The sequence below is a fragment of the Lissotriton vulgaris genome, chromosome 8, assembly GCF_964263255.1.
Source record: "Lissotriton vulgaris chromosome 8, aLisVul1.2, whole genome shotgun sequence".
Taxonomy (NCBI): domain Eukaryota; kingdom Metazoa; phylum Chordata; class Amphibia; order Caudata; family Salamandridae; genus Lissotriton; species Lissotriton vulgaris.
The window spans coordinates 855,045,946-855,067,491 of NC_141696.1; the positions used below are offsets into that span (position 1 = coordinate 855,045,946).

General features: G+C 42.6%; 1 long non-coding RNA gene across 1 annotated transcript; it reads right to left on the reverse strand.

Annotated features, from left to right (window-relative positions):
* Positions 1–2,377: 2,377 nt before the first annotated feature.
* On the reverse strand, positions 2,378–14,457 carry LOC147698108 (uncharacterized). Its single transcript, XR_015299178.1, has 3 exons — positions 14,385–14,457; positions 3,809–3,919; positions 2,378–2,462 (listed from the first exon to the last, which is right to left on the reverse strand). It is a non-coding gene; the product is annotated as an uncharacterized LOC147698108 (long non-coding RNA).
* Between the last annotated feature and the right edge of the window lie 7,089 nt (positions 14,458–21,546).

Here is a 21,546-nt window from a genome sequence, read left to right on the forward strand (position 1 = left end):
GGTCAATCAGTGGTGAGAGCAGTCGTGTACAAGTGTTTGGGAGCCTGGTCTCACGACAGCGGTGGCCATCCTCAGCAGTTAGCAAAAATCTAACTGAAGTGACCTTTCCTAAAGCTGCCATTTTAAAAAGATTTTTAGTTATAACATGTTATGAAATATACAGGCAGAGAGTAGTAAGTATATAAAGGGAATAGGTGTATTCATCACTCCAAGAAATGAAAAAGAAACACATTTTGTAACCACAAAATGACACAGCAAGGACATCATAAAACCCAACCCCAAATCACCCCTCCTGTCCATAAGCTGGGAAATATCACACACTGTGGTTGGAGCAATGCAGGGTGGCTAACCGACTCATAAATACCTATAACAGCAGCATCTTCCACTATACTAATCACTCAATTCCCAACAATTAAATGGAAGCATATTACACAGTGTTGAGGATTGGCAGATAAATGCGTATGGGTTCCAAGACATTTTTTGGTTTTGCCACCATAGGAAGGGTGTCAGCATGGGTCACAACCCATTCCACAAGGTATGATATCCTTTAGCTAGTCTTAAAAATGGCGTGCTTTGCAACTACCCAGTGCCATTGCCACTCGCTGCTTAGCAAGGAATATCATCGTAGAAAATTAGCTGTTCATTTTATATTGGCTATAGAAATGGTTTTTAATAACTACACATTTTAGGTGGGTCTGTTAGAAGATCTGTGTTGACTGACAGCCCATAGGCTGAAATCCTACGAAACTGACATAGGTTTAAAAACCTGTGTTCACATTTCTTGCTCCACATTCTATAATCCACAGGGATATTATTTTGTTGAACTGTAACAAAGGTTTAAATGACAAGCAATATCTAGTCTATTGACCATAGTGGACCTTATCAAACCTATATTAAAATGAGTCTTCAAAATGACCTAACTTTACTAGAGTTTACATTGTACAGGTAAAACAAGTTTGCTGTTCCACTAATTCCATACCAACTTGTCAATTTTGTTTTATGAAAATTTGTAAATGAAAGTAAGATACCTCATAATACATGGTTTAAACAGCTTGGTAAGGAAACTCACATTACTTTAAAAGAAAATCTTCATGACTCCGTGATGGATGGTTGAGTTGATGTGCTACTTTGTAAAACCTTTGTTATGCATTGATTAAACAACATATATACTTTATAAATAACAGAAAGAAATATCTAAACTATACACCTCATCTGATTGATTAAGTAAACACCGTTTACAACGAAGTTTTCACAACGCAGTACCTTTAGCACGCATCCTTTACAATGCAAGTTGTTACCACGACTTGCGCTGGAGGGCGCTAAAGGATTAAAAATAGTACATTTACTATCCCAACACCTTCCCTAGGGTCCACGGGGACTGGTGTTAGAATAGTAAATTATACTATTCGAAATCCGCACCCCCAACGCAAGTCGTGGTAACGACTTGCGTTGTAAGGGATGCGTGGTAAAGGGATGCGTTGTGACGGTACGCGTTGTACCGTCATACATCCAATTGATTGATTGATCTATATTATGGTTATATTTTTGTAAAAGACTGTGAGACTGATGCACAGACACTAAGGTAGTTTTAGAATAGAAATGCAGAAGCACAAGTATGGCTTGCAGGTATGAATTTAAAGATCTCATATACAAGTAGTAAAATGCCAAAATTGTACATTTGGATACAACATTTTCTGAAAGAAAGTGTGATCCTATCAAAACACTTTACCCACATGTGGACTAATGGGTCAGTGAAAGTACAAAATGGAAAATTGTTGATTTTACAAGATAAATCCTGCTCATTAACCATCTTTCACACTGATCTCAACAGATACTGTAATTAGCCATTAGTTATAAACAAAGTCAGGGATTTTCAGAAATCATATAATATCATGTGAATCATGTTATTCATAGAACAAATGGCAGAGCTTTTCAGTACTGACCTGTATCATTGAGGTTGAGAGTCTATGTCCACGGCTAGGTCTGGGTAAACAGTCAAAATGTGATGACAAGTCAAAGGCATTTTTCAGAAATACCCATAACTGCAAATTGAAACAAAGTAAATTGATCATCGTCTCAAGTATATGATTGTCTAAAGAGCTTATGTCTATTTTTTTGGTTGTAGGGAAGGGTGCATCAACTAAATATTTACAATATTTTTCAAACTGAAGACTTAATTATTTTGAAGTTCAAAATGATTCTAGAAAGTTGTCAGAATATCTATAGAATTGGGATGAGATGATATTAGGCAGTGCATCATCAGGAAATCAAGACATATTTTTGCTTGCAAACCCATTGAATCAAAGCCATTGTAAATCAACAATACACTTAAATAAGGTTTTCTTCTGTACCTGGGTGTATGACCACTGCTTGAGTTGGAAAATTATGACCCTTCCACCTTTCATGTTAGGCGTGAATAATGAATGAGCTGTACTGGCTGTCTCAGCCCCCAGTTTGAAATCCTATATAATAGAAATAGATGAAAAACCTGAGTTTACATATTGATGCTACACATTCCAAAATCCACACTACGGGGCAGATTTACAAACCCTTTGCGCCACTTTTGCGTCACTTGCAACATGGGATAAGTGATGCAAAAGTGGCGCAAGGGGCTTGTAAATCTGCCCCTACCTTTTTATCTGTAGACCATATAAAGTGGTTAAAATAAAGGACTGACTACTCCAATGTATTTGATCTCATTTGACCTTATTTTAAATCTGTCTTCAAATGGGTTTTCAAAATTGCATCACCGGCCAGGAAATTTGCTTTTGTTGGATTTCCGAAAGTGATTGATTTAGGATGAACATTTTGTAGGTTACAAAAAATATAAAAACATATCTACTGTGGCACATGTTCCATGAATTGGTACTGTGTTGTCCTCAAAAAAGTCAAAATGTAGAATAAATCTTTTATACAACTTGGTATTGGAACAAACAATAATTCAGAGAATTTGAACATGTAAAAGTTCATGTCATACTTTGAAAAAAGTCTGAAAAATCATTGAGGGAAAACTACTTTTTCAATTTATAGAAAGAAATGTACATCTCATGTATTCTTAATTCTGCAAACAATACTGTTTTTTGTACCGTAGGTTAGGTTTAGAAAAGCATTGCATGGGCAAAAACATGTTGTGTTTGCATGAATTTGAAGGTGCTCAACTAGTTAAAAGACCCAGGTGTTAGTATTTGGTCTCTGAATGATCTGGACATATGTGTGACTTTGACACCTATGGTCTACGGTACTAAAAGATGCACATTGTCAGCTCGGTTCACAAAGGTAAAGTTAGACCAAACGTCTAATTTAGACCAAAAGTCTAATTTACTACATTTCAGTATTCTCAAAGGTAAGTTCCCACTAGTAATTTTACTATTAGTAAACTTGCTCATAGTAAAGTTACTAGTAGTAAGCTTAGTGCTAGTAAAATTACTAGTAGTAACTTATTTTTGTGAATAGTAAAGTTCGATTTTTGGTCTAACATTACCTTTTGTGAATCAGGCCCTTAGACTTTAAGATAAACTCAGACTTAAGGTCTAAACTTAGACTTAAGGTGTAAAGTTATACTTCAAGCATAAAGTTAGACGTCAGTTGTAAAGTTAGACTTTGGTCTAAAATTATACTTCAGGTCTAAGTTTACCTTTGTGAATCAGGCCCTCATTGTGTAGATCCTCCTCATGCACTCGCTTGAAGGTTATCACAAATGAATTGTGCATGGGCCCGCAGATGCATGTAGGTCCAAGTGAGTTGTCTAGTCTTAGTGAAACACTACTCATGTTCAGAGAAGATACATAATATTGGATGAATTACTTACCTTAATGTTTGGCCAGTGTGTTGGTCGGACAGCAAGAGCACTTCCCGTGCTCATGCTAGGGTTCTCAGTCAACATTTTTGGGTAACTTGTGCCAAGCAACTGTTTGAAATCCTAAATAATAAAATAAAAATGAACAAACCTTCACTTGGTTTGGAGCAAATGTAAAACCATACCAAATTTCTTTCCTTCACATTGAATGGTATGGCAAAACAATTTTCAGACTGGAGTACTTTAAATCTCTTTAAATTGATTACACTTAATTTTAAGCCTACTTCACACTTATTTTAAGCTTAATTTGTAGTCTTCCAATACATATTTAATTGCTGTCAGGTACATAGAAATGTATATTTCCCAAATGTATTTGTGAAGAAGCTGTTATTCCAGTTAATTCAATTGTAGTGGTGTGTCACTGAACTAATTGTCAGATGTTCTAGTCATGTTCCACATGCAAGTCTTTAAAAATCTATTAATATGCATGTTTTAAAAAAAATACATGTAATATACTATGTGCAAACAGAATCTACATTTCTTCAGTAATGGAGAGATTTTGACATGAGACACCATTGCATGAGAAAGAATGTATGCCTTGTTTTGCAAACAGTTGTGTAAAAATATATTTATAAGAGAGCAACAAATTGGAAAAATGTAGAATTATATGTTAAAGGGAAATCCTTAGATTTGTGGAGTAAGCTATAAATCCTGCATTTCCATGTCTTGAATTGCTGAAGTATCTGCCATCATAATTATCTCTGCCATAGTTACCTTAAGTTAATTCTGGGGGCAGACTCTCAACAACAGAATTCTTTAATGGAGAATTTTGCACTTCCTTTTCGACGGGTTATAATCTATTGCTACTGAAATCTTTTTGATGCGTGGCTCTATTAGAGAAATGCTAAGATGAATAATAGGAAGCCCGGAAGGACGGTCCAGGAAAACGCCTGTACGACACTGAGAAGACAAGCTAGAAACATAACAGGAATCCCTCCTTTTTAAAGAAAATTACCGCCATACAACTAAGAGCGGGCACCTACAAGATACGGTTTCAGAAGTAAAAACTCGAAATTAAAAGCGGGCGAAGAAAGGAAAGACCGTCCTTCACAGGATTCATTCAAAATGAAATCCAGGAATATTGATACTTGACCCAGAGGGTGTGGTAATGGAAGAAAATTACACAAACCCACTCCTATTAAGAGGAATATCTGCAAAATAAAGAAATCAAGATACTTTTCGTACCGGTCGAGAATCGCCAATTGACTAAAGCGACCGACTTACAGCTCATCTGAGAGTGATTTTAATTCAAACACTGTCCTGAAGAAGGTGACGACTCAAATCACCGAAACGCTGCGTCGACATATTTTGTGTGATAATTTGTTGTATCAGGAATTTTTTAATGCAGAACTACTTTGTGTGATAAATTGTTGTATCAAATGTTTCTAATGTATTTTATGAATAAATGTGAAAACTCTTAATATTCAAAGTTGGCAAGAACAGATAACAATATCTAAAAATAAAAATATTTTTGTAAGTAAAATCACAATTAGTGTATACATCCTCATCATTTACTAATGTACTGGTATTTAAGATTATAGCAATTAAGGCTAGTCACAACTGACTGTGAATTTGTCAATCTTTATGCAACTTTAGATACGACAGTTGGCTCACCCTGTGTCCTTGATTCGAACCCCCCAGAGACTTAAGTCTTTTCTTTTAATACATGAACAGGGAATCCTTACTCTTGCTTTTACAATACCCTTCCCTTTTCAGAAAAATGGTTTCTCCTTCTAATTTGAAGCTGTAGTTCAGAGAGAACCTGGCTTGGCAATTTGGGCTAAACTGTTCCTTTTGTAATAGGGTGAAAACTGATTTAATATGGCTGGGTCTAATCTGAGGTGGCATTTTGGGCAAAAGAATAAAGGCTTGGAATACTACCTGATCATTTGCCATTGGTCAGACTTATTGCAAACATCCCCTTTGATCCCCTTTTATGTGTGTGATGTATTGCCCTAAGTGGCCATGGTCATGCACAGATATGGGTTCCTTGCTCTCTGGCCCACTGGAACCCAGCTACACTGGTTTGAAGAGCCCCAATTAGGGTGAAACCGGTTTTGGGCTGCTTGAATTATGGTCCACAGAAGACCTGGCTGGACACTTTGGACTTGACGGTTCCTACTGGAGCTTGGTCGAGCCTGATTTGCATATGGCTGGGTCTAAACTGAGGTGGCATGGTGGACAAGAAAATGTTAGGGTTTAATGCTAACCAGAGCTATTACAAGTGGTTACACTTACATTAAGCATATTCCTATCAGCTTTTGTGTGTGTAATGTACCGGTATGCCTAGATGTCGCACCATGTTTACTATGCCACTGGACCCAAGCTACACCTGACTGAAGTGCCTCAATCAAGGCAAAACCGGTCTTGGGTTGGGTTTATTCTGGTTCAGAGTATACCCAGATTGGCAGTTCAAGCTGGATTGTTCCTATTGATCTTGACTGATTTGCATATGGCTGGGTCAAATTTGAGGTGGCATGGTGGCCAAAGGAACGATGGGTTGAAATGCCACCCAATCAATTGCCAGTGGTTAGACTTATAGCAAGCAGCCTTCCATCATAATGTATCGCCCTATGTGGCCAAAGGTATACCTAGTCGTGGGTCCCTCACTCGCTGTCCCACTGAAATCAATGACTGAAGAGCCCTAATCGGGGAGAAACCAGTCTTGGGTTGCTTGTTTTGTGGTTCAGCGATGACCTGGATTTACAGTTTGGGCTGGACAGTTCCTTTTTGAGATGGGTGAAGACTGAGTTGCAGATGTATTGGTTTTAACTGAGGTGGCAATGTGGACCAAGGAACGATGGACTGAAATTATAAAAAAGAGCATTTGCAAGTGATAAGACTTATTGAAAGCATATTCCTATCACCTATGGTGTGTTTCATGTTCCGCTCTTAGAGGCTGAGGGTATGCCCGAACATTGGTGCTTTCTCGCTGTGCCACTGGAACCAACGTGCACACCACTGAGGAACCCCAATCAGGGTGAAACAGGGTCTTGGGTTGCTTGTGTTCTGGTTCAGAGAGAACCTGCATTGGCAGTTCTGGCTGGACTATTCCAAGTTAAGCAGAGTCAAAACTGACTTGCATATGACAGTGTCTAATCTGAGGTGGCATGATGGGCAAAAGAATGATGGGTTGAAGTACTTCCCTGAGGTATTGGCAGTGGTTAGACATATTGCAAGCCACCTCACATTGTCTTACATGTGTGTCCGCCTGATTCACCAGCCTTTTTTCTAGCTGAAAGTAGATTTACATTTCATCAGCTTGCATTTGCAGGTTCACCTGGTGTTACCTCAGGAATTGTGTCAATGAATACAAGGAAATGTTAAAGAGCAGGCATGGAAGTGATGACCCTTATCATTCTCTGAAAATACATTGTCTGTAGTATTGATTTAATGGACTAAATTCAGTGCTTTTGGCTGAATCTGGCGAGAAATTACCTAAATAATTTCAAGGTTGAAACCAGTGCTTAATTTGAGCCAGTGGTTCCGGGTGCTCGGTACCTGCACTTAATACCAGCGCCGGCACTTATGACGGTCTGCCACTTGGTGGGGATGTCTGTCAAATTGTGAATTAAGCACAGCAACAGTTGTTTTGCTATTCAATAAACAATAAAAATGAATGATACCTGCCACACAACGCATTGGTATAGGTTTGGGCCACCTAGAATATCTCAATTGTCACACATGAATGAGTGTGGTGGTAAGTACGTGAAGGAGGGAGCTTGATTGTTGATGTTGTTATGATTCATCATTAAGTTTTATTTCGACTGTTCAAGTCATAAAAGCTACACAAAACTTACATAGTAAAACATTGTTGAAAATATAAAAGAAGAAGAATTCAAACAAGACAACCGACAATAGACATGCAAAAACGTATATCTCATAATTTTGATTTGACTGCAAATTACCTGCATGGCTAAAGCATGTTAGACCAATGTGATCAAAATTGCATAGGTTGCTCAGTTCAACTACTCACAACAGTTAGAATAAAAAGCACACCCCATTAGCAACCAGCAAATGCATACCTTATCTGTTCGACAGTAGCCAGTTGAGAGTTGTACATCATAAAATCTTTTGTACATTTAAAAATAAGATTCAATCATTAAAAACAAGTGTGGAATATAAAAACTAGTGAAGGATGGTAAAAGCATCCAGCAGAGAATGTCACGTGGTTGGCCTTAAGGTCCAACCCTAGCAATCAGGTTATGAAATCAATCTACAATAAAGTGCTTGTGCAACGTCTAAAACACGTGGGGGTAACCTAAGTTTAGTCACTGGAACCCAAAAGGCAACTCCAACTACGAGTCAACCTAGCCATTACTAAGATGATCTGATAAGTGCCTTCCTTCTAATGCCCTACATGTGGTTTAGGAACTTAGCCATAGCACAGGCAAAAAGGGGCCTGGCATTCGACTTCAGTATGTGAAGTGCATCGCAGTCGGGCTGCATATAAGCAGAACATGCAAACAGCACATGGGCTACGGACTTCACTGGGGCGTTGCAACCGGGGCAATTGCTTAAACTTGAAGAGTTGGGGAACACTTAGCTGAAACCTCGCCCACAGGAAGGGTAACAAACCCGAAGTGAATGTATAGCGTTCTGTCCTGGGAACCTGGATTATGTGCGGATCGGGTTCCAATGATCTAACCTGTTTATGGAGCAAACATTCCTCTGTAAGTTTCCCCAGAGTAGGCTTGGGAAGCTCATGTTGCTCCACCCATTTCCAGTAGTATTGTTTCTGGACCTCTTTTTGTAGCAGGGTGGGATTTGGCTTGTCCCAAAGACCCTTGAGCCCGACATCTGACACCAAATTCCTGAAATTTTTAATCCCCCCTACCTTATTGCACGTGTCAAGATGGGCAACCTCTGCAAGGGCTTCCGCAAAGGGCAGTAGCTCTGGTGTCCTCATAATGTGTGCCCAGTAAAGCAGCGGGCTGAGCTTCGCTCTGTCACTAATAGTGCATCTGCCCATATCAAGCATTAGTGGTGTGAGCAGGGTAGTTTGGGGAAGCAACACGAGGTTCCTGAGAAATTTATTCTCTGGGCTACTAAGCTCAAGTGTGTTATTAAAGCCCCACAACTCTGCGCCATACAGCGCTGCACTAACCACCTTCAGATAATAGACCTGCGAGGCGGCAGTGACCGGTCTACTATGTGAGCAGCGATGTTCCCTCCCTAGTACTCCTGTGACACGCTTGTGGCCCAGTAACATCTTGGTTACCTGAGGATTCCAGGACATTCTGTCTGAAAGGCGGACACCTAGGTAGTCGAAGTTACCAACTCTTTCCATGGGGAACCCATCTAGCACTACGCTGCCTTTGAAGGACTTATGCAGATTAAAGGCCATGCATATGGTTTCGGTAGAGTTAATGACCAAACCCCTGGTATCACAGAACAATTGAAATCTATTGAGCAGAGGCTGAAGTCCGCCGGAGTCTTGGACACCAGCGGGGTATCGTCTGCAAACAAGGTTGATGCGTCTGCAGGTTCTTGTTACAGAAAACTGACCACCCCGTTCATGTACAGTGAAAAAAGGGTGGGAGCCAAAACTCAACCTTGGTGCACGCTCCTACTAACTGGGATATGCTCTGTAAGTTGTTCCTCTGGCCCCCACCTGACCAGTGCATGGTTCCCCACATGCAATCGAACTAGCAAGCTGAGAATAGGTGGCGGAATCCCCATGTCATTAAGCACAAGCCATAACCTATCCCTGGGAACTAAGTAGAAGGCAGTCTTTAAACCAATAAAAGCTAGATAAAGACTGCTCGACTGATCACAACCACTTTCCAATAGAGGAGCAGGAGACGAAATACGTGGTCGATACTCCCGTTATTTCCCTAAAACCTGCTTGGTATTGGGATACAATTGCATTTTCTTCCTCCCAAGCCTGTATTTTGTGCAGAAGGGCTCTACAGAAGACCATTTGGAGGGCTTCTAGCTAGCTGATAGGCCTGTAATTTGAAGGTTTGCTTCTGTCCCCTTTTTTTTTATAAATAGGGACCACCTCGGCCCCCTTCCATGGCCCTGCAACTGGAGCACCATTGGCCAGATCATTGGACAGGTCTAAGATGTAATTAGCCCAGCTAGGAATATCTGATAAGAAAAAGTCCCCCGGTATGCCATCAGGCCCTGCTGCCTTAGATCGTATTATTCTCCTTAGAGAGGACTTGATCTCGTTCAGGGTAAAGAACTCGTTTGTCGAGTGCTGGATAAGGGGCCCAGCTTCCTCCATAGTGGGCTTCTCCCCAGAAGCCGAAAAAAGATTCAAGAAATGATCGAGCCAGGCCTGGCCCGTAATATAAGATGATTGGGCCCCTTCTTGGTTACCCCAGGCAACTATCGACCAGAAAGATTTGGAATGTTTACCCGTGCATGCTTCCTTTAATTGCTGCCACTGGGATTCATCCCAGGCCCATCTCACCTCATGCAAGGTTGACTTATAGCTCTTCCTAGAGGCTTTGATTAAATCACCATCTTTTACTTTGGATGGCTTAAGCTAGATTTGAGCTTGCAGGTTTACAATCCTTTGTGTACCACAATACTGTTCCCCCTTTTGAAGTGCTTGGCCTACTGTCTGTTCTTGAATCAATGAAGTGGGAGCTGAGGTGAGCAAAGATACTTGCATGGATCGTAACTATCTCATCCTTGCTACCTGGACATGTGGCCAGAGATTGAAGCTCAATAGTGCCAGCTTCCAAGTCGGTATGTATGTTCCTGATCTGATCTTCCTGTAAGACTATCTTCCGCCATCTTAGTGCACACCTGTAGTAGGACTGATGAACCTCCTTGGTGTTACTCAATTGGGCGCCTCTCATAGAGGTAGGGAGATCATCCGGCAGGGGCTTCATAATGAGACAGAGAGAATTATGATCACTGTCTGTTGTAACACCCACATTCAAATCGATCATATTCCTCCAAAGCCCCATGTCGAGGAGGATGTAGTTGATCGGGGATGGACCGCTGGCCCTATTGAACATGTTTACATCCAACCCATCTGAGGGGGTCTTCCATTCACTGCTCTTAGCCGAAATTCTGCGATTAGGGTATTCTTTTGGAGTGCCAGCTTTGTCCATTTCCTAACTGGAGGAAGGTCTAATTGGGGGACAGCCCATCTACAGCCATCTTCATTCAACAACATGAAGTCCTCTATGTCTAGGGGCTCAAAGGAGGTGTTGAAATTGCATGCTAATATTAGTCTTGAATGGGATGGGCACCTATGTAACTCCTCTTCCAGAAGTGTGAGCGTGGGTGAAGGTCTGCCCCCTTTGGTTCCCCTCACATAGATGTTAAATAGGTCGATGGAAATGCCCTCATTAGGACCTTTAATGCGGACCCCCAAGATATCAGGACTGGGGCTTGGGAGGAGGGTGATCTGATATCCCAACGCGTTCCCCACCCATATTATCAACCCCCCTGATGGGCGCCCTCTTCCTCTAATAGTCACTGGAGAGCAATAGCATGCATACCCAGATTTGACCAAGGGTACCAGGCTCCAGGTCTCTTGGAAAATACAAATGTCAAATCCCTCAATTAAGGTGTTCCAGTGAGGGAGTGACATTTTGCATCTTAACCCTGCCACATTTCAGGAGACTATTCTAAGCTGCTGGTCAAGTTCTGATCTGAGAAGCGAATCAGATCCTGGGCTAGCGGGACAGGTGCTGGTGGGAGACTGCATGATTACATGGCGGTCGATGTTTCTACCAGGGTCGGGCTCTCTGGAAGTGAAACAAGATCCTCCCACCCCTCCCTCCTGTGTAGTTTCTTCCTCCAGCCCTATGGTACTTCTCTGAATGGTTGGTGGACTAGCCCTCATGAGCATGTTTGTTTTGTGCGAGGGAAAAGGCACAGCATTATAACACTCCTCCCCCTGGAGTCAATCATTCATATCTAAATGCGAACTCAGATAGACTCACCATGGTCAGCAAAGGAGCCAACAGCTCTTTGCATTTGTGGTCTCTAGCTCTTACATTGGATTTGAGAATCATCAGGGAAGCAAGTGCGATATTCCAAAGCAAGTAGACCCTCAGACAGACCTGCACCCTTAAGAATTAGTTCAATACAGTCATAGCGTTGATCAGGGAATGTAAGTCTTCTTGCCCTGATAACATCGTCACAGATCACAGAACGACATCACCTGACGTGACAAATCCAATTAATCGCTTTGTTGGTTAGTGCATCTTCTCCCTCATACCCCACACTCCCGTTAAGTTTGGGGACATTGACTATATGAATTTTCTGAACTAATGCTGAGTTAATAGGGGGTGGTAAGTACGGCTTTGACCTGTAGTGGTTTGAATGTACTGAGTCTTGGTGAGAGATTATACTTCTTACCCCTAAGTGTTTGGAAGGGCTGTTTCTGGACATTACAGTGGGAAAATAGTTAGTAGGAGTGGCATTTTGGTAGGCTGGTCCTTGGGTTTGAGAAATAACAGCACAGTGTGGAAAGGGTTGCCTGTGGGGAACGCAAACCCCTTCCGATTTGCCAGACAAAAGTAAAGAGGGTCCTGTACTAGTTGGATGGTTGAGTGTTCCTTGGAAGGGCTCAATGGGCAGTTGAGGTTGCGTGTCATTCTGTAGCAGTTGTTTGACCAAAGTAGTAAGCCCATCAATCATAGATATTAAAGGGATGTACCACGTTACAACGCATACCATTACAACTACCTACCATTACAACGCAACCATTACAACGCATACCATTACAACGCATAGCGCTTAGAGGTGCTGGATAGTGGTAAGTATAATTTACTATTCCAACTCCAGTCCCCGTGGACACTAGGGAAGGTGTTGGATAGTAAATTAAACTTATTCCCTATCCTAGAGCGCCCCCCAGCGCAATGCGTTGTAATGGTATGCGTTGTAAAAGTTGCGTTGTAATAGTAGGTAGTTGCAAAAGTTGCGTTGTAACAGGTGTATACCATATTAAAGTCCCTACCATGGTTCTAAGGTCGCTGATGAGCTGATAAGAGCATTGGTTCTTACACCCATGGTAAGAGACAGGTGCAGATACTGGTTCGCCTAGGCCTTCTGCGGACTGATGGTCCAACGAGTCATTAATCAGATCAGAAAGGGGGGCGAACCTGTTGGTGCACTCAGGTGCAGGCTCGGGCTGGCTTATATGGCGTATAATGGAACTTAAGGGTATGGAAGTGGACCCTCACAGTATGAGACAGTTCCCCCTGTTTGCTCAACAAAGTCGCTTTGGTTGGTAATCTTCTGAACATATCCGGGATGCAAGGTGAGCCACTGGGGCTGGTGAAACTGGTGGAAGGTTGTCTAATGGCAGGACAGGGATCGGGCCTGGTGAGGCAACTAAGGCACCTTCGCATTCACTTATCAGGCAATCAATGCGATCCATGATGCAATTGTTGCCTCTGTGCTTCAGTGGTTTGGGGATTTTTTTGCTTTCTTGCCCGTTCGGGCTGCCACGTGCCCTAAGTAGCTTCCCTTTTCCCCATCTCTCACTGGTGCGGGCAAGTAACAATCACTACTCCGAATCTGGTCACTATTTTACTGGATAAATATCATGAGGGAGTAATTAGGAATGCTTAGGCAGCTGGAGTTTAGGTGTCACCAAGAAGCTAGGGCCCGTCCAATATAACAAATACAAAACCAGTAGTCCTTCAGAAAACTCACAATAGGGAGACAGCAGGATTAACAAAATGGACACAACTTGTAATTTGTTCAATTCAGTTAATCAATTGTCCAGGGAGGGACGAAAATCCAATTCAGTGTCCTACCCAAAAAAGTCTGTGCCAAATCACAGAGTGAGGGGCTGATAAAAGCTAGCCATAGACCAGCGGGGAAACAAATGTGAGAGTTACAGTATATTGCAAAATAGGACATGACTCTTCACGCTGCTGTCCTGAACCGAATGCAAGGGGGTGGCCCTGCCCTGTCTCTTCCTGGCAATGATGGGAAAGGATGGGCCCGCCCTTGGCCCGCACGCGTCTCGCGTTGGGGGAATGAAGATGTTCTTAAAAGCGCTAGAGTGCTGTCCTTGGCTCCTCTGTCTGGGGCAGTGCACACTGGGACAGGGAGTCCACCTCTGACAAGCCCCGGCAGCTAGGTGGTGTAAGGCAAGAGTCCCGTGGTGTAAACAGAAGAAAAACTGTACTGTGTGTATGGAAGTTTGTAATAAAAATGTATCTGAAATATATATTTCAGACGTTCTTACTTGAGCACCCATCAATGTTTAATACACTTTAGGTTAGTTTGGAAAAACATTGCAGAAGCAAAAACATGTCTTGCTTGCATGAATTTTAGGGTGCACAACTAAGTGAATGGTACAGTTGTTTGCATTTAATCTCCAAAGAAGCTTGACATATATGTGACTTCGACGCCTTTGGTTTATGGGACTAAAATATGCACATTTATTGTGTAGAACATCATTGCGTGTTCACTTGCTTATTGTCACTAATGAAATGTGCAAAGGCCCACAGTGGCACTTAGAACAAGGTAAGTTGTGCAGTCTAAGTGAGCCACTACCCTGTGTTCAGAGAATGTGGGTAATATTGGATAGATTCCATACCTTAAGGTTTGACCATTCTTTCGGTCGGACAGCAAGAGTACTTGGGCTTGTGCTAGAGGTCTCGGTCAACAATATTCTATAACCTGGTCCATCCCATTGTTTGAAATCCTAAAGAATAAAAACAGTCAAAACCTTTACTCAAATGTGTTCTTCAGCAAATGTGAAACCATACCAAACGTCCTCTGTTACACACTGGCCGATCTAGCAAAATATTTCTCCGAATGGAGTACTTCAAATCTGATTGAGTGGATAACAATTAATTTTAAGCATAATTTGAACTTATTTTTAAGCTTAATTTTAAGTCTTCAGAAGCATATTGAATTGTTGCCAGGGACATTTCTTTTATATATTTGTGAATTATTCATTATTCCAGTAAATTTGATCACAGTGGTGTGTCACAGAACTAATTGTCAGATGTTCCAGTCATGTTCTACAAACAAGTCTTAAACAATGTATTGATATTCATGAATTGTTTTTTATAAATGTAAGATACAATGTGCAAACTGAATCCACATTTCACATTTTGACATGAGACACCATTGTACTAGAGAGAGTTTACGTTCTATTATACAAACAGTTGGTAAAACATATTTTAGGAGGACAACACAGTGGGAAAAGTAGAAGTGCGTGGTAAAGGGCAATAATTAGATTTGCAGTGCTGCATATACTGCATTTCTAAGTATTCACTTGTTGAAGGAAATAAAATGATAATTATCTCTGCCATATTTACCTAATTCACCTTAGGTTAATTCTGGTGGTAGTCTCTCAACAAGAGGAAAATCCTCCAGTGGAGGATTCACTACGTTCCTCTCATCATAAGGTATTTGCAGCGATCTTTTTAAAAGCGGTAGTAACTAAATTACCTCTACATGTGGCGTACCTTGAGAAGATCCTAAAGCATGTTACAATTACCACTGTTGGTCACAGGTGCAAGAAGGAGCAGGACTCATGATAAAAATATTCAAAGAATAAAAACCATGCCCCCTTCCAGTAATCCCAAAAACACTCAGCATCAACAAGGATGCCATGGAAGCATGACAGGCATCCCGAGTTATGACTTTACTTACACAATGCTACACCCAATTGAAGACCTCAATCAGGGTGAAACAGGTCTTGGGTTGCTTGTATTCTGGTTCAGAGAGGACCTGGCTTTGCAGTTCAGGCTGCACTATTTCTATTTGAGCAGGGTCAAAACTGATGTGCATATGGCTGTGTCTAATCAGAGTTGGCAGGGAAGGGCAAAAGAAGTGGGTTGGAGTGCTACCTTGAGGTATTGCCAGTGGTTAGACTTATTTCACACATTCTCCTATCATCTTATGTGTAGGTCAACTTGATTCACCAGCATTTTTTCGAGCTGAAAGTAGATTTGACTATCATCAGCTTAGATCCGTAGGTTCACCTGGTGCTATTTCTAGAGCAGTATCAATGAATACAAGTAAACACTGAAGAGCAAGCACGGACGGTATGACCGTATTATTCTAAAAAAAATCCATTTGTGGTGTTAATTTCATGGACCCAATTCAGACCTTTTGGCTGCATCTGGAGAGGAATGACCAAAATAATTTCAAGGTTGAAACCAGTGCTTAATCTGAGCTGGTGGTTTCTGGTGCTCGACGCCTGCACTTACGATCAACACCGGCACTTACGACAGTCCACCTCATGTCGATGGTATCTGTCTACTTTTGAAATGAGCTCAACAACAGTTGTTTCACAATTCAATATACAATCAAAATGAACATTATTTGCTACTGCTTTGAATTGCCTGGGATATTCTGAATTGTCAGAAAAGAAGTATGATGGTTTGTACTTGAAATGGTACTGTCACTGGCAGCACAGGTATGATTGATGTAATCTACATTGGCCTCCTAAGAAGGTCCCGTGCAATTTCTTTCTTTACAAATTTAGCACTGGAAACACTAACTCCTCAAGGCAACTCAATAATATCTCATTGTCCACAGTGCCCTAGGCTATTGCAATGTTCTGGAGTATGAGGCCTGTATTTTCTTGTTTTCAAACAAGCAAAGGAACATATCTTCAGTGTTATTAACCAGTAGCTGGCTTACACCCAGATTAGTGATTGGAAGAACTAACTTTACCTCAGCAAACTGAAACTATCTTCATCTCCCTTGGAGGGGAGGGTGAAAGGAAGAATGACGAGGCCAAAATAAAGAAGTACAGAGATGCCATGGAAATTTTCCTTTTGACCCCCAAAGCTGCTCCTTTATCTATGAACTTTATTGACACTGTTCTCATGATTTGTGAGCAGATGAAAAACTATACTGTTTGTATGGACATTTTTAATAAAAGTTAGTATCAAATACAAAACTGTGTAAGGGGGAGTTCACTTCTTATTTTTAAAAAAAGTTTGAAAAACCATTAAGCGAAAAACACATTTTTAAATTGATAGAAAGAAAAGTACCTCTCATCTATTCTTACGTAAGCACCCATCAATATGTTATACACTTTAGGTAAGTTTCAGAAACACACTAGAAGAAAAACATGTTGCTTGTGTGAATTGTTTACAATGCCTAACTAGGTGAAAGGCGCAGTTGTTTGCATTTGGTCTCCAAATAGGCTTGACATATGTGTGACTTTAACACCAGTGGTCTATGGGACTAAAATATGCACATTAACTGTTTAGGACATCATTGTGCATTCACTTACAGGTTGGTACAAATGAATTGAGCAATGGCCCAAAGGGGCACCTAGGACCAAGTGAATTGTGAAGTCTCAGTGATCCACTACCCTTGTGTTTGGAGAATGTGGATAATATTGACTAGATTGCATACCTTAATGTTTGGCCACTGTTTCCGACGGACAGCAAGTGCACTTGTGCTCATGCTAGGGGTGTTGGTCACCAATTTTTTGTAACTTGCTCCATCCCACTGTTTGAAATCCTAAAGAATGAAAAAAGTCAAAACCTTTACTCAAATTCGTTCAGCAGCAAACATCCATATCAAACAACCTTTCCTTCACAATGAACCACTGAGCAAAATAATTTTCACAATGAACAATTGAGCAAAATAATTTTCCGAGCAGAGTACTTCAAATTTGTGTGAGCTGATTACACTTGCAGTGTACCATAACAAATGCGTCTACCACCCCCCCTTCCCCTGCCCGTCCACCCCCTGAACCTGGTGACCATAAGAGTGAGATAGAGAAGTAATGGTGAAGGGCTGGGATGTGTCCAAATTAGTGTCAATTTCAATGAGCACCGGTGTACAGTAGGACCTAACCTTTGGGCATTCCCATAAAATGTGTAGGAGTGTACCTCAGGATCCACAGTGGTACCATCAATCACGAGATTTAGACTGGTTGTATTTATGAATCTGGTGGAGTGTGTAGTACCAGTATGTGACGATCTTTGTGGCAGTCACCATACTGGCCATGCTATGTGTGGTGTGTCGCGCCGTGTAGTAAATGTAGCCCCATTGTAATGTTGTAAACTCCTTGCCTATTTCTGATTCCCATCCTGTTTGGCTCTTGGATTTGGAGACCTCTGTAGGTGAATTGATCAGGTAGTATAGGTCTGAGACCAGGCGCTTGTTGGATGACCTCGACACAAGCCAGCTCTCGAAGGGGGTAAGTTGCTGCTCTGCACCAGGGCAAATAGTGGGGTGCAATGCCCAGTGTCAGATCTGAGTGTAGTGCCCATGCTCCATTTCAGCGGGGACAAATTCTGAACAGAGGGTCGCGAAGGGGAGTGGACCTTTCAAGTCGAACAGGTGGCCCACCAACCTGCATCCTGCATGTACCCATACTTGGAATGAGGGATTGTGGGTGCCTGGTTGAAAATCTGGGATCTTGACTATGGGGGTAAGTGGCGAGGGAAAGGTCATGAGACCCATCTGTGTTGCTAAGCTGTCCCAGACTGCCAGCAAAGCTGTGCTTCTTTATGGAGGTATGGGATGCGCCACGGTGCCTGGCCAGCCAGAGCTCGGTCCATAAACAAACATTTCTTTTCAGATTCTGCATGTGACCATTCCACTAAAACCCTTGATTAGGTGACCTGGTAATAGTGAACAAGGTTGTTGTCTCCCAGGCCACCCTCATCTGGGGAGCGGTAGCTGAGGGCTCTACAGATACGAGGATGCTTATCTGCCCACACATCCATTAATTTCTTTTTAGCGAGAGAGCCTGGGGAGGATTGTCATTTTAATTGCTAGTATTAGTCCTAGCCAAGAGAGGGAGTATGACCACAACTGACATAGTTCGGATTTGATCTGGTGAGTTAGCTTTTGCTAGTTAAGCCTAATAGTGTCAGTGATGGCAGCGGTTATCTGGAGGCCTAGATATGGGATTGATACCGGGGCCCACTGTTTGGGCAGGGCCTTTTGCAAATTGTCTAACGGCTGTGGCCAGAGGGTAGGTTGAGGGCTTGCGATTTTTGGATATTTACCGTAAAGCCTGATGTCTGACCAAATGACTCCAGTGCTGCTAAGAAAGCTGGCAGTGAAGCGGAGGGCTCCTCCAAAGAGGCTTTGACGTCATCTGGGCAAAGGCCGATGGAGTGCAATTCTCCTCCGCATTGGACACCTTTTTATCTGTGAGTTGGAATATACTTTTTGGGCCATGGGTTCTATGTACAGGCTGAACAGCAGGGGCGACAAGGGGCACTCCTGCCTGGTCCCTCTAGTGATATGGTTAGGGGCGGAGGAACAGCAGCTGTTGATGCAAACTACGGCTGTTGGTTGAGTGTAGCTACTAAGACTCCACTTTTGAAAGTGATCCCCTATGACAAAAAGGGTCAAGGCTGCCTCCAAATAGGGCCATTGTACCCTGTCGAAAGCTTTCTCTGTTTCAACTGCCAAGAGCATTCTTTCTTGGGCATATCTTTGGGCTTTATCAATTATGTACAGGATCATTCTTGTATTGTCACTACACTGCGTTGGGGATCAAATCCAGCCAGATCGGACCTATGATGCCTGGGAGAAGGGGGATTAAGCCTAGCAGCAAGAATGCCTTTAAGGAGCTCAAGAGGGAGATGGGATGATAATAAGAACAGTGAGTCCTGTCCTTCCCGAATTTGGAATTTACTACTATTGCTGCACGGAGCATTGAAGGGGGAAGTGACCCTTTGTCTCCAATTGCGTTAAAAAGCCTCGTAAGAATAGGGGCTAAACTGTGGCAGAATGTCTTATAAAAGGAGGATGGTAATCCATCTGGCCCCAGGAACTTGGATAGCTTCAGGTGGGACATGCTAGAGATGACTTAGTCTATTCGGATTGGGTGTTTTAGTTCCGCCGCTTGCATGGAAGTCAGGGTGGCAGTAGTAGACGCCTTGAGATATTCAGGGATTGCGTACGGTGGAAGGTCTGGTGCTGTGTAAAGAGTCTGGTAATATTCCAGAAATGGTTCAACTATGTGTGCATCATCAGTCCATTTGGGTCCCACCCTGTCCAGGACCTTTGGGACCCCTGTCACTTGGTGTTGGCATCAAAGACAGCTTGCCAGGAGGCGACAAGGCCGGTTGTCCCCTATGTAATACCTATGCCGGAGCCTAAGGGCTGCGTGTTCTGCACTGTCCACATGCAGTCCAGCTAGTTGAGCTCGGGCAGTCTCGAGCTGTCTAGAGGTCCTAGGGGCCCCTGTTCTCTTATGTATATGTTCTAGTTCTGCCACCTGGCAGGACATGCTCCCCCTCTTCCCATGTCGGATTCTATGGTCCGCCAAATCTATAGCTATAAATTCTTCTTCAACCATAGCTTTTAAGGCATCCCACAGAGTGGCAATTGAGATTTCAAGGGTATCGTTGATTACCAGATCGTCCTGGATTGTTGTGGTGATCTGGGTTATGACCTCAGGGTGGTAGAGCAAGAAATCTTTAAGTTTACAGGTTCTGAGGGGTGGGTTAGACCTCGGCACAGCAAGGGTCACTGTTACAGCGGTGTGGTCAGAAAGCAAACAGGGTTCAATCTCTGTTGATTGGACCATGGAGGCCACTTCCAGAGTGTCCAAAAAGTAGTCAAGTCAAGCATACAAGCATAAGTTTTGTGAGCATGAGAGTAGAAGGTGGAATTTTGAGAGTCAGGGTGTTAAGTTAATTTAAATCATTTCTATAGCGCGCAGCTACCTCAGCCAAGAGGTGTCACGGCACTAGTAGCAGTGTCACTGATGAGATACAGGATTAAGGCACTGGAAAGAGAAAGGTCTTAGCGGTCTTACGGAAAGACATCAAGCTGTCCAGACAACAAATCTGCGTAGGAAAGGAATTCCACAATTTACCCGCCAAACAGCGAAAAGATCGTCCACCAGATCGGAGACGCTTCACTCAGAGGACCATAGCTAGGTGTTGCCCAGCTGATCGTAGTTGACGCATAGGAACGTAGGGTACCAGTAATTTGGAAAGGATCTCAGGGGAGGAGTAGTTTAAGATTTTAAAAGTCAGGCACAGAGTTTTAAATTTGATTCTTTTCGTCAAAGGCAGCCAATGAAGGCGGCAAATCGCCCCAGTTCAAGTTCTAGGGAGCCTCAGCAGGACACGAGCTGCTGCGTTCTAAACACGCTGCAGACGATTCGTTCCTACCTTATTTGCCCCTAACAGGAGCGAATTAGCATAGTCCAATCTGGACAGGATGGCCGCCTGTACTATCGTCTGGCGGATAGAAGGATCAAGGAACCCCAACAAGGGTCTAAACCCTCGGAGTAGGCCAAAGCAAGTACCTGCTAATTTCTTGGCATGCTCCTGATAGCTAAGAGTGGCATCTAGCCAAACCCCAAGATTGTGTGTGGCTCAAGAGGTCTATCAAGCCCATGCTGCCCAGCCAGGACTCTCCCGCTACCGAGAGTGTCCCTGCCTGTCTGTGGCATTGTGCTGATCTGTCCAGGTTGGCATTGAATATCAGATTCAAGTCCTCCCCCCGCAGCACCATCCTTCAATGTGTACCCATGATTTTAGACACTGCTTTGCGAAGAAAGGGTTCCTGTCCTTTACTGGGGGAGTATATGGTGCCCACTGTGAGATTGCTAGATCCTACGTGTAGAGAGGATGCTAGATGTCTGCCCTTAATCTCTGCCTGTTAAAGCCCCACCTTACGAGGGAATGTCTTAGAGACCAGGATCGCAACACCAGCCGTTTTAGTCGGGGGAGACAAGAAAAACTAATAGGGGAATGCCGTTGAGCGGAGTCTATGCTGATCTTTGGGTAGAAGGTGCATTTATG